Source organism: Paramormyrops kingsleyae, chromosome 3 (genome assembly GCF_048594095.1).
Source record: "Paramormyrops kingsleyae isolate MSU_618 chromosome 3, PKINGS_0.4, whole genome shotgun sequence".
Classification (NCBI taxonomy): Eukaryota; Metazoa; Chordata; class Actinopteri; order Osteoglossiformes; family Mormyridae; genus Paramormyrops; species Paramormyrops kingsleyae.
Window position 1 is genome coordinate 5,250,689 of NC_132799.1, and position 12,401 is coordinate 5,263,089.

A 12,401-nucleotide genomic window follows, 5' to 3' on the forward strand; every position below is an offset into this window, starting at 1 on the left:
ACACCAATGGCTTTGCCGTGTGAGCAGATCATGGACATGGAGAGCTGGGGTCAATGCAACCAGCAAACCAAACAAACTCATCAATCATGCAGTAATATACTCGCTGTATTATTAAAACACAACCCAACAGTCATAAAAGAGCCAGCAAATTTCAGCACTGCAAATATACACCATTAAAATTTACACTTTAATTTTTAGAAGGCACTTGAAAGGCCACTAAAACTGGGATCAGGCTCAAATGAGCCAAGAACAGTCTACAAGGACAAGTTAGAAATGTCTTAAACATGTAACACAACTGATATAAAGCCTTTACCTACTTTAAATTCCACTTAAAATGACATTACAATGCCGGTATCAGATTGCAATGAATTACTTTGACTTGCGTGGCACTTTAAAGGTTGCAGGTCAATGGTTTGCTTTCTTGGGTATTGACTGTAAGAGTCTGTGAAGGACTTTGCTATTGACCCCGTTATAACATTCAGGAGAAGTCCGCTGTCATGAGACATTAGGCTGGCTTGGGTGTTGCCGCACTGTCCAATTACAGCTGACGGATTGGCCCAGGAGTACGGCTTTGCGTCTTGTAAAAGAGACATCCGGTAAACAGGACTAGCCTGGAGGTTATGCTAGATCCGGGCGCTTCGGAGATTGTGGGTTGTATTCCCTAGCTACGTGTGTGTGTGTGTGGGGGGGAATTGTTAGCTTTAAATTGCCAAATTATAGATGGGTGGTGCTCAGACATAGAGGAAGAGGTATCTTCCCTATTTTGAGATTAATAGATACTTGTTTCAGACTTTAAATAACTCATTATTAAAATGTTATTGTCATTTAAAAACACATTCTCTCTCTTCTGTTATGATACTGTAAAATGTATTATTTTCTTACCGCTCTGATTTTTTTTAGCTGGTGTGAATACATGCCCTTGGTTGTACTGGTATCCCATCCGTGGTCTCCTCTGGCCAGTAGGACTGGGACCTGCCTGCTGGCCTCCGTGGAAGGATGGCTAAAATGAACATAACAGGAAAACAAACTTTCTGCCTGTAGCACAAACTCACAGAGCGATAACAACCTCACCGAAATCGGCGGGTAAAACCACTTCGGTTTCTGTCTGTGATGGGTGCATCCAGGACCCGGAACATTCTTGTCGGAACATGGGACACGGGAATAAACAGAACAGAATGTGACAGAATCTTCGGTTATCTTCTCCACCTTTGTCTGGCTGATGATCAGAAGGTTTGTCTGCTATTACCGTAACTGGCACTACCCTTCAAAATGGGACGACCGATGACCGAAATGCTTAACTAAAAGATTCCGACAAGAAAACAGGTCACTGTTGTGGCGTTGAGGAAACCGGTAGCAGTCTGCTGCGTCGGAGTAAATCGCTAAGGTCCGCAGAATCTTTGGTGAAAACCTTCTGAGCTGGAATCGGCTCCAAGCTTTAAGCATGACAGGCCATTTAGTAAGAGCGGTGCAGAATATTGCTGACACTCACAGACACCTACATGCTCCTGCTATTTCCTACAAGGGAAAAAATTGTGCCAGTTACTTTGTCGCTTTTCTTGTGAACCGAGTTCACTAGTAACTAGATAAAGAAACCAGGCACCAGTTCAGTGACAGTGGGTCTTTCTCACCCTCCTGCGTACTGGGGTCACGCTCCAGCGTTCGCTGCTCTACATTTTTGCACCAGTAATACGGCGACTTAATTAAAGCAAATATCATTCTTCCAGGGGTGTGACCCCAATCCATCGACTGATTTTGCAAGCATGGATTTCCATCTTTATTAGGATCGCGGAGGATAGGAATTATGGGTAATGGCCGTTTGTCTTGAGCACATTCATGAGCCTTTAGGAAAGGTGCTATGTGAAGAAAAAACGAATTAACTGGATGGACGGGAGCTGAAGGGGGAGAGAAGAGAGTGGATGAGGCCGAGGAGGTGAGTGGATGAGGGTGAGCTTCTAGGAGGAGCCACAAATGTCTCCTTTGACAGCACTGTCCAATTCTGAGTCCATCTTCATCCCATCCAGGCGGCGTAATCGCGGTTCACATTAGCATAAACAACGTCCCCCGCGGCCCATCTGTCAAACTATTTTCTTAAGCCATGGAAAAAAAAGAAGAAATCTCCCCCCTGGAGCTCGTCTGAATTATTGATTGACCGCAAGGCCGCTGGTCACCGTAAGCGATGACAAGCCAGGAGAGGAATACCCAGAATCCCCCTCAGCATTCCTCTGAAGCTAGCCGTATGCTAAGAAATTGAAAAATGCAAAAATAGTGCAGATGGGATTTGAGATAATTGGAATCACCTCCCCACCCCCCCACCCCCCGAAAAAAAAAACGCCTCAAACATAAAATAAAAGTCAAAAGCACAACGCAACACCCTCCACGTCTGTGAGGCCCCCAGCTTGGAGACTGGGTGAGTTTTATTGGAGAATTCATTGTACTGAGATTGGGCTGTGTCAGGGCTGCCATGAATGATGGCGCTGGTGCTGAATTGGATTATCTGCGTTCATTTTGGGTCTTTTCACCCGGGCCGACGGCTCATTTCGGATTCAGGGGTCGAGGCGCCATGCCGCCTGACGCCAAGCACCTGGGATGGAAGAAAACAAGTAGCAAATATATTTCACTTGGAAATTGCAAATCAAAAAAAGAAGAGATGGGGAGGTAAAGTTGATAATGGGAGGGGTTCTGTGAGAGGGGGGGGGGGCTGAGCCAGTGGGAGAGAGACTATCAAAGGTGCGAACTTCAAAGACGACAATCCAATCGACGCAGTAAAAGCTCAGTCACACTTTTCAAACGGTGCCTGACCTGAGATATCATCAAAAGAAAAAGAAAGGAAAAAAAAAAGAAAAAAGCCCTGGTGCACTTCCACAGCCTCACCAGCAGGGGCAAAAAACAACCGTCAAGGTGAAGTTATCGACTAGCTGCCAGCCGATAGCATTTGATTCCTATGATTCACCTTAAACCCACGTAGAGCTGCAACATAACATACAGATTAGTCAGTACAAGGCAGGGAGCTTGTGAGCGTAGGACATCAGAATAAACACACATATGAAGCAGCCAGCCATAATAAACGTGATAAATATCACGGATCTAATATTAATATTGTGAATTAATAACAATAATAACAATTAAACAATTAAAAATAACAGGTGGAATTAGACCTGCAGAAAGAGCAAAATTGATTTCCAGATCTGTAGGATATCCATCTAGTTACCGCACAATTTGGTAACTCCAATCAACCTCAGCATGTTTTTGGACTGCGGAGGGGGGGGGGGGTACCCAGAGTAAACCCCATGATGACACGGGGAGGACATGCAGACTCCGCACACGGAGCCCTGGCGGGGACTCGGGTCCTGAGGCGACAGGGCTAACCAGTGCACAGCACCACACTCTCCAAGCTGTAAGGCATTGTGTATAATATACCAACATCTTTCTGATGGAGTGACGTGACAGTGTAAGATTCCGGGGAGAGGCTGGATGTTGTAGCCCAGACCCCAGATTCCAACCTCGGCAGCTGGGCTCGTTCCCGGTCACCCTGCCCAACCCCCCAGCATCTGTTTTGGCTTCCTGTGTTTTTCGCCTGTGCTGAAGTCCAAAAATACTTATTTTCCCCTTTACACTCCCATTCCATCCCTGACTGGAACAAATCTGACTCATTTTATTTAATAGACACTTTTATCCAAAGCAATGTACAAGGGATGGACAATGAAACTGAAACACCAGGTTTTAGGCCACGATAATGGTGTGATGTGGGGGCTCCATTTGCAGCATCAGTTTGTCTTGGGAATGACAGATACATCTCCTGCACAGCGGCCAGAGGGATTCTGAGCCATTCCTCATGCAGAACAGTGGCCAGGTCACAATGTGATGCTGGGTGAGGAAAGTGTTTCCTGACTCGCTCCTCCAAAACACCCCAAAGTGGCTCAATAATGTGCAGATCTGCTGACTGTGCAGGTCATGGGAGATGTTCAGCTTCACCTTCATGTTCACCAAACCACTCTGTCACCAGTCTTGCTGTGTGTATTGGCGCAATGTCATTCTGATACATGACACCATCTTCAGGGTACAAAGTTTGAACCACTGGGTGAAGATGGTCCTCCAGAATGGTTGGGTGGTCCTTGGCAGTGGCACTCCTATCTAGAACATGTAGTGGGCCTAGGAAGTGCCATCATATTACAGCTCAAACTATCACTGATTGATCCCTGTGCTGCAGTCTGGGTACAGAATAGTCTGGGTGGTAAGCCTCTTTTCCAGTGAAGGTGGACTCATCAGAGAACAATACATGTTTCACATTGCCCATAGCCAAGATTTGCACTGCTGGCCCCATTGAAACTGATGTTTGGCATTGGCACTAGTGACCAAAGGTTTGGCTACAGCAGCCAATGAACATAGACCTGTGGAGCTGCTGGTGAACAGTTCTGCTGGTAACAAGAAAGTTGATTGAAGTTAATTCTGTATTTTATTTTATTTTATTTCTATATTTTGTTTTTTGGATACAATCCGGGTTAGTGCCCAGACGTCCCATTCAGACAGCTTCCTCTGATATCCAGAGTTCCTCCTGTTGGATGTGGTCAGTCCTTCATGGTGATATGCTGACTTTACCCTGGATACCGCGGCTCTTGATATGCCAGCGAGACATGCACCAACAATTTGTCCTCTTCTGAACTCTGATATGTCTCCTGTTATGTTGTGCGGATCGCAATATATTACATATAACTGTGCTATTGCTCTGCTAATTCAACCTTCACACTCTGCTCATACTGATAGAATGTGCAATCGGAGAAGATTGGCCACCAGGCCGCACATTAGGCGTGAAACCTGAAACACTGTCCCGGCCAGTGTTTGAGTTTCATTGTACATTTTTTGAGAAAGCAGGGCCAGTCAGTCCCAGGAGCAATTGAGGTTTAAGGGGCTTGCCTCTGCTGACCCAGGGATTTGAACTGGCAACCTTCCGTTCATAGACATGTTAAATCCACTGAACCACACACCCTCCCCGTGACTCAGCTGACTGTGCGTTTTAAACTGATGCATACAAACAACAGTGTCTCCACGCTTACGACAGTTCCGCTATGCGTGACTTCCCTCGGGAAAACCACCACATACTAATTAGTTAATTGAAATTTAAAATGCATGGTAATGTGCTCATTGATCAGTTGAGCTTTGTGATTGGACAGTCAAGCAGACATTTGCATAATAGTTACAAGCCTTCTTCCCAGGGTGGGAAAAAATATATACGGCAGAGCCATTTAAATTTGATTTACTACTGATTGTTAAAAAAAGATTCATGCAAGCCCTGCTCTTCTCGTTTCCCCGTCACCGCATTGCAGCTTCAGTTATTATGTAAATGATCGCAATAAATCTCGCTTTATATGGCGTCCCGCGGTGGGAAATGAGGACTGGATTTCCAAAACACCACACTTTCATGCACATTAATGGAGCCTGACTGGCCAAGCTGGTGATTTTTCCCCCCATTGCTGTTTCACAAAAGCAGCTACACTGCGTTCACCATAACAGCAGTCGCACGACTGGCCGCTCAGCTGCAGAGGCTTGGACAGGATTGGCTGCTTTCCAGAAGTAGCTAATCTGGTACCTGCTTTTGACAGCGATGGGCGGAGACTAAGGCTCGATAGGCACCGCCCAAACCATCCACTGTCAGCCACCCCGTCCAAATGACTGATAAATAAGTCATAAAACCTACATCAGTTATTTATGACATTATAAAGGGACGGCCTGCACCACCCTCAAAGAAAACAAACCTCCGAACACCAGGCTGGCGTGGGAGGGGGCAGGGCTGCTTGCCAAAACTCCTGGGGATTCATTCACTCCTGGGCTTGCATACTATGGCTCTCTACGGCCCCCAGCCTATCCCATCATGCTCCTATATCATATCTGCCCACACATTTAGAGTCCAGAGCAAAACTTGGGGTTTAACTGCAGGGTTATCCATCCAGCCAGGTGGTTAAGGGTTATGCTCAAGGGGCTGATGGGATTTGAACCAACAACCTACCGATCACAGACACAGAGACCTAAGATGCTGAGCCAAACATCTCCCCCAAAGGGTCCCGTCTCCCATCCTTTACAGGAATGTGGTCTGGGACAGGGTGCTGCATACCTGATGTATAGATTGTGCTGAAACATACAGCTTGTCACCATGATAAATGTGGAGTGGGGGGTGACTAGGGAAGGTCTCTCACCGCCTCTATGACGGGACAGATTTAAGGTGCAGGTCCCATCCCAGGGGAGAGATGCCTCCCCCCTCCCCCACCGTCGTTCTCTCGCCAGGGGTGTCTTCAGTCTTCGTGCTTCTGCTTAAGGTTCTCGGAATTTCATATTACGAGGTTAAAATCCCCTCTCTGTCACAATCATTAAAATCCCAGAATGCAACAGGACCTGCAAGTGCCAAAGGGGAGGTGTTTGTGAGCATGTCAGTGCTGCCGGTTTTAATCAATCAAAATGTAAATTAGGGCATTACCAGAATAATCTGGAAAATCCTGCTCTAACTATTTAAGGGGACTAATCTGCTAAATATTGCTGAATGTGGATGTCAGGCACACTGCAGCCCTTGATATGACGAGCAATGCACGGAAACGCTTTGATTCTTAAAATTAACTCCTAGAGGAGTGCAGAGCTCAGTGCACAATTAAGCTCGTCATCAGGGAAGACCATCGGGAGCCTCCGCGGCCTCGCACCAGGTGGAGCCCACACCTGGCAACCCCAACGTATGGCGAGAGCGCCGTCCAACAGGGCAACCCGCTCCAATTTAGTCAATCAACCCCATCATTTGTATCAGCAGGACTCAACTCAGACATCTACCAAGTTCTTGCTGAATTGGATATAAGGCAGTTAGGGTAGGAGAAGCGAGGACAATTAACTAAACGGCAAGGAAATCCAGTGGCTTGCTGCTCCCAGATTGGCCACATGCAGCCTCTGCTGAGAATATAATTTCAGCCTCATCCTCCAATCAGGATTCACGTTAAATGTGGTAAACCTTCATTAGGCGGCACGGTCGTTAAATGGGTGGGAGGTGGAGTGTTCAGCTGAGTCAGGGGATGGATATGCAACCATCACCATCAGCTGTTTATTAGGAAACAAACAAAAAAAAAGAATCGTTCTTCTTAATTACCCAGAGGTAACGAGGAACGGCATGGCAGGAAGATTTACAGCCCCAACCTCAGCTTTCGACGGCCACGCTTCCCTGAGCCCCTCCATTTTTCTGCGTTTTCCGCTGGGAAGTGATCATTTTATCCCCCAAACTTTGCGTGTTTGCTAAATTTTATGGTTCATTAAAGAGCTGAAGTGATGCTGGAGCCGTTCCAGCCTCCGTAATGAGTTTCTGAAAATGATTGTTTTTAATTTAATAATTTACTATTTATTATTAGCCTCTGATGTGCATTGCAGGCACCCAGGTTGTATAATGAACTCAGGAGAGTGCGACAGTTTAAATGTGGCCCTCGGAGGTGTAGTAACCAAAGCCAGACTGCAGGGGTCACTCCTCAGGGTGGCTTATCAAGCACCCTTTTGGTTTTATGAGCATGGTGAGCAAACTTCTACCCAAAACAAATCCCTGTAGCTGTTTTTTTTTCCCCTGGGAATACATGTTCTGATAGAGGTGTAGAACATTATGGGATGTTTTTTTCCTTCTGCAGTTGCCATAGCAAACCTGCATCATTCAGTCAGCCGCTGTTGATGTACATGCCCCCCCTCATATAAGCCCTGCTCTGATCTCCCACTGACTTTACTGATTATTCGCTGGGTGTCAGCCACACATTTCGGGGTCCTGCATAATGCAAACCTCCGTATACTCCATTCCTTCACGGAATACAGAGTTTGCCAGAAAGCACTGCTGCTTCCTCCCATTTAACAAGCCTCCTCTTCCTCCTAAAGATGCGGCTGCTTCATAACGTCAAAATCTGTGGTGGAGTGAGAGCACATTGAAACCCCCTCTCCTGTAAGTTCATTATGTGGAAACGGATGCATCTGTTTGCCTGGCAGTGCCCGGATCCCGGCTGAATCGACGGGGGCACACGGCTCTTAGAAGTACATGCTTCACAATTATTTTCATCTTAAAGGACAGAGCCTCTGGAGCTCAGCTCTACTTTTACGGGTCACGAAAATGCCTAATTCCAAGTTTAATGCGTCATTCCCAGATCGAGCGATCAGGAGCGCCAACTCAGGCATGCCGGGCTCCGCTATCACAGGCTGATGACAGCTTTGAACCAAAGCGGCTCGTCTAAATCAAACCGGAGCTCGCTGCCACCTTCGTCTCCCAACCCAAGTCCTCATCCGGCTCTCCTGCTTCCTGGGACCTCCTCCTCCTCCTCCTCCCCACCGCGCGCCGACGCTCCTTTCCCCCGCACGTCTGCGTGCCGGGGGGGCAGTGGTGGGGATTAGTATTTAGATTTCCCTCAGAGGTAATTTTCCACATCAGTTGCCCCCCGCTTCCTCCATCGCTGAGGTGCGCAGCGACGCCGGCCTTGCTGTATTTATGAAGTCCCCGTAAGTTTTTCTCGGGTCCTTCTCATCAATTTGAAGAATGGGTGCCTACCACCGTCCGAGTGTGGAGTAAGATAGTTTAGCATAGGCTGGGGGGAAGGGGGCGGAGTCAACACGGAATTCAGGAAGTCCCCGGTAAGCGCTGTGTGTGTGTGTGTGTGTGTGTGGGGGGGGGGGGGGGGGGGGGGGGGGGGGGGGGTTGAGGGGGCGTGTCAGGCAAGGAGCATTAATCACAGGGAGGGGGTCCGCTGAGGGCCTGTCTTCCAGAGTCATTTCTCAGCGTGTTAAAGCAATACCTCTCCACAGTGTTACCCCCCCCCCCCCAGCTGGTGTGCCACTGGGGAATGGGGGCAAGGCAGCGTGATTCTGAAGCGGAGCACAGAGCTCAGAACCTCAAATGGGACGAGAGAAACAAATACCCAGAACCCCCCAGACAAGGGAGCATTAAGGCCACATAGAACCATGTGTGGGATTCCAAAGGTTCCAGGCATCAGTGTCCTCTAAGGAATATGTGGTCTCTCTCAAACCAGGAAATCCACAAAAAACATAGAAGAATGTGTGGTGCCTTAAGTGTCTGATGTTCCCAGAATATCCCCTGTTGGCTGGATAAGTAAGGATGAGGTCTCCCATGTTTCAACTAATTAAATGAAGTAATAAATCAAAAGCAAATGCTTGTTTCGGTATTTTGCCTCATTCAGTAGCCAAACTACTAACTGACGGTTACCTTCATGGGCTTGAACTGTGAAAACAGAACGAGTGAGGAAGGAGGGGACAGGACCCGGGCCTTCTGCCAATCACAGACGCTGTTGCTGCGTTTTGGTAAGCATGTAGCCAGTAGCATCCTGTGTAGCATCCAGCCACAGAGGACAGGAAGCCATGCAGCGTTAGACAGGAAGTGAGACCCTCTGCGAAAGCCAAAAAGAAAAATGGAATGAAAAAATTAGAATGTGCAAGATGGAGAGACAGAGGGAGGGAGAAGGGGATCCGTGTGGTAGTGGGGGCATCTCTGTGGGCAGGGCCTGATCCTGGTGTTTAAAGTCCCTGACAGCGTGTGGCCTATTTGGGGCCCGAAGAATCACTCCGACAGTTTAAATGCCACACAGCCAATAAGAGGCTCAGCCTGTCACCACTCATTTGCTCATCAACAGAGGTTGCCATGGGTAACGGGAAGTGATCTCCCAAATTGCTTGTATCTTTTATGATTTTTTTTGTGTCCCAGTCTTCCCCACGGACGGACGTGTCTGCACAGACTGGCCCTATTTGCCGTGAGAACCGGCGGTGGGAAAAGGTTATTGAATATAATTAGACGTGCGTGAATTAATACAGACATTTTGCCGAGTGCGCAGGGCACATTCGGCCATTTAAATATGGCCCGTACATAATCGTGACAGCTGTCATATTTATAGAGCCGATTCTGACCTCAAACTTGGTTTTATAAGCTCTGTTTTATGAGCTGGAGGAAGCGCCACAATCGTCACGTCCTCCGAGACTCGACTCCATCTGTAACAGCTCACCAACGCGCTGTTGTCAGACTAGGGCCTGTGGTAGCGCACCATGCCGCCATATTGAAATGTTCAGCCCGCCGTAGGAACAGAAGCTAATGGTAGCGATTGCAGGGCTGAGTCACAAAATGACGTGATCTGAAACCTTTTAAAGCCCGTTTGCTTCTCCCGAGTCCCAATGCTGTGCCACGGGTGATTATTAACAGCGTTGCTTTGTTTTGGCAGACGCGTCAACACATTAGCATTTCCGATTGATGCACTCAGCTCACGGCAGGAAATGCTTGAATTGTTTTAATAGCCCCGTATTCCCCAGACGAGGCGTTTGAAAAGACATGTGCCATTTTTTTTTTGTCTTGGTACATGACAGAGAGGCCTTCTTCTCAGACAGCACAATGAATATTTATAATGGCGGCATAATGACACAAACAAGCTAATACAGTGAGATACATGACCAGACAAGCGAACTCTCAACAGTGTCTGTTTTAAACAAGCCATCTCTAAATTAAGAGACGGATGGTAATGTAAATAAATCTGTTCCGAGATGGGAAGCATAATGAAATCCCACCAAACGAGCTAGACTGCGACGGCAGCCATGAATTAATTAAAGGTAGCTTAGCTAGAATAGCCAGACACTGAACCCGAACACAATGTCACTACATTGTGGGATGAGATTGATAAATAAGCAAATGACCGACACGGACAAACAGAAACGCGCGGAACGAGGCCCAGCCCTTGAATGTCCTCTGCTGGGGAATCCACCAGAATTCCATGTAATAACATCCAAAGCATGTAGCCTGATTAAAATGCTACAACACACACACACTCACAAAGAGAGTCGCAGATACTCCCCTGCATAAAATGTAAATTAGGAAACCGACGATGAAATCTGCAGTGTTTTAATACAGCTGTGCATAGAGAGGCTTTAACTCAGACATATAGCTCAAAAACTTCTAGAAGAATAAGCAGTGCGTGGCTGCACAAACCAAGCTACTAGATTAAGTACCTTTCGATTTCACTGAGCTCTTGGCGTCTTTCGGAGTGAGATTATACGGCAATATGCAAACGACTGCCTCTCATTAGCACCCTTCCGGAAGGTGACAGATGATCTCGCTCATCTAACACTGTACAACTGTTTATAAAAGCGGCACTGGCCACTGGCGTGGCGTTACTGCGTTTACCGGGCTGCTTGGGGGTCGCCCTGGATCGCCAGGCCGTGAGAGGGGCCCCCCCAGTGTTATTTTCCATCTGACACCCAAATGAATGAATGTGAGCAGAAGACAATCTCAAGGCAGACGCAGTGTCGCGATTATCGAAACGCAGTGTTGCGATTATCGAAACGCAGTGTTGCGATTATCGAAACACAGAGTGTCCCCCCCAACGCCAGACAGAAACAGGCACTGCGTTCGTGCTCGGACTGCCCCCCCTCACTCGGCGGTGACCCAGCAGAGTGACATCCATGACATCCATAAATGATGCGACTTCGCCATGACAACAGAGCGCTGACAGAGGCCGCCAGTGACAGACACTCTGCAGAGAACAATGTGGGCGGCGGCTAAACAGGGCATGGATATTTTTTTTTGGGGGGGGGGGGGGTAAGTTTATGTGGTACTGTATAATTCTGAACATGCACGGCCTACAGCAACAGTGATCTTTAAATCGCCTTTGAAGAGTTTCTCCGTCTGTCCTACGCAGGAGAAACGTTATGTACCCACAATGTAAGTTTAATAAAGGAGAGGCAGCTCGTAACTCTAAGATAACAGCAACAGCCTTAAACCTCAAAGACAAAACTGCCCATTATGGGTCATTTTAAGGTCTGTACCCACAGCCAAACTGTCTGTTCGCTGTCACTGGTGGTATTGACCTGGTTTTCTCGGAGATGCCAGTAGCCAGAGGGAACAGCTTTCGCTTAAGCCCCAATGCAGATATGCGACGGCCAAACTAGGGCCCCCTAGGCAGCGTGGGGTTGGGGGGTCTTTTCATTCCCTGGGGTGGAAGCAAAACTGAAAAATCTGAGGCACAGAGCCTGCTTTGACATTGACAGTTTTTACAGTCAACATAATGCTATGCCTGAGCCACGTATGGAAAAGATACAGTGCTCTCCTCACACTGTTCCATCTGTCAGAATGTCCTGTGTTCAGCTGGAGACAAGACCCCCAAGCACGCCTCTCTGGTCTTGCCAAAGGGGCTGTGGAATGTTCCCCAACACTGCAAAGTCTCCGCAGAGCTCAGGAGAATCTGTCAGGGTAACGGGGACAGCTTCACTGCTTAAGGGCCACTTTTACTCACAGGTGAGTTTTATGTGGCTGGTTATTCCAGTGCATTTTTCAGCAAGGTCCTCTCCTGCAGGTCACTCACCCGGTAGTGAACATAACGGGCAGCATCGGGCATGGACCGGTTCATCATTTATGTTTT

At 47.7% G+C, this 12,401-nt stretch overlaps 1 long non-coding RNA gene across 1 annotated transcript in view; it reads right to left on the reverse strand.

Moving 5' to 3' along the window:
• Positions 1–2,442: 2,442 nt before the first annotated feature.
• The window catches only part of LOC140588352 (uncharacterized), a 28,948-nt gene continuing 18,989 nt past the window's right edge, over positions 2,443–12,401 (reverse strand). The window contains exons 2-3 of the long non-coding RNA XR_011989706.1: positions 9,212–9,392; positions 2,443–2,581 (exon numbers count right to left, since the gene is read on the reverse strand). This is a non-coding gene — a long non-coding RNA (uncharacterized lncRNA). The remainder of the gene's footprint in view (positions 2,582–9,211; positions 9,393–12,401) is intronic.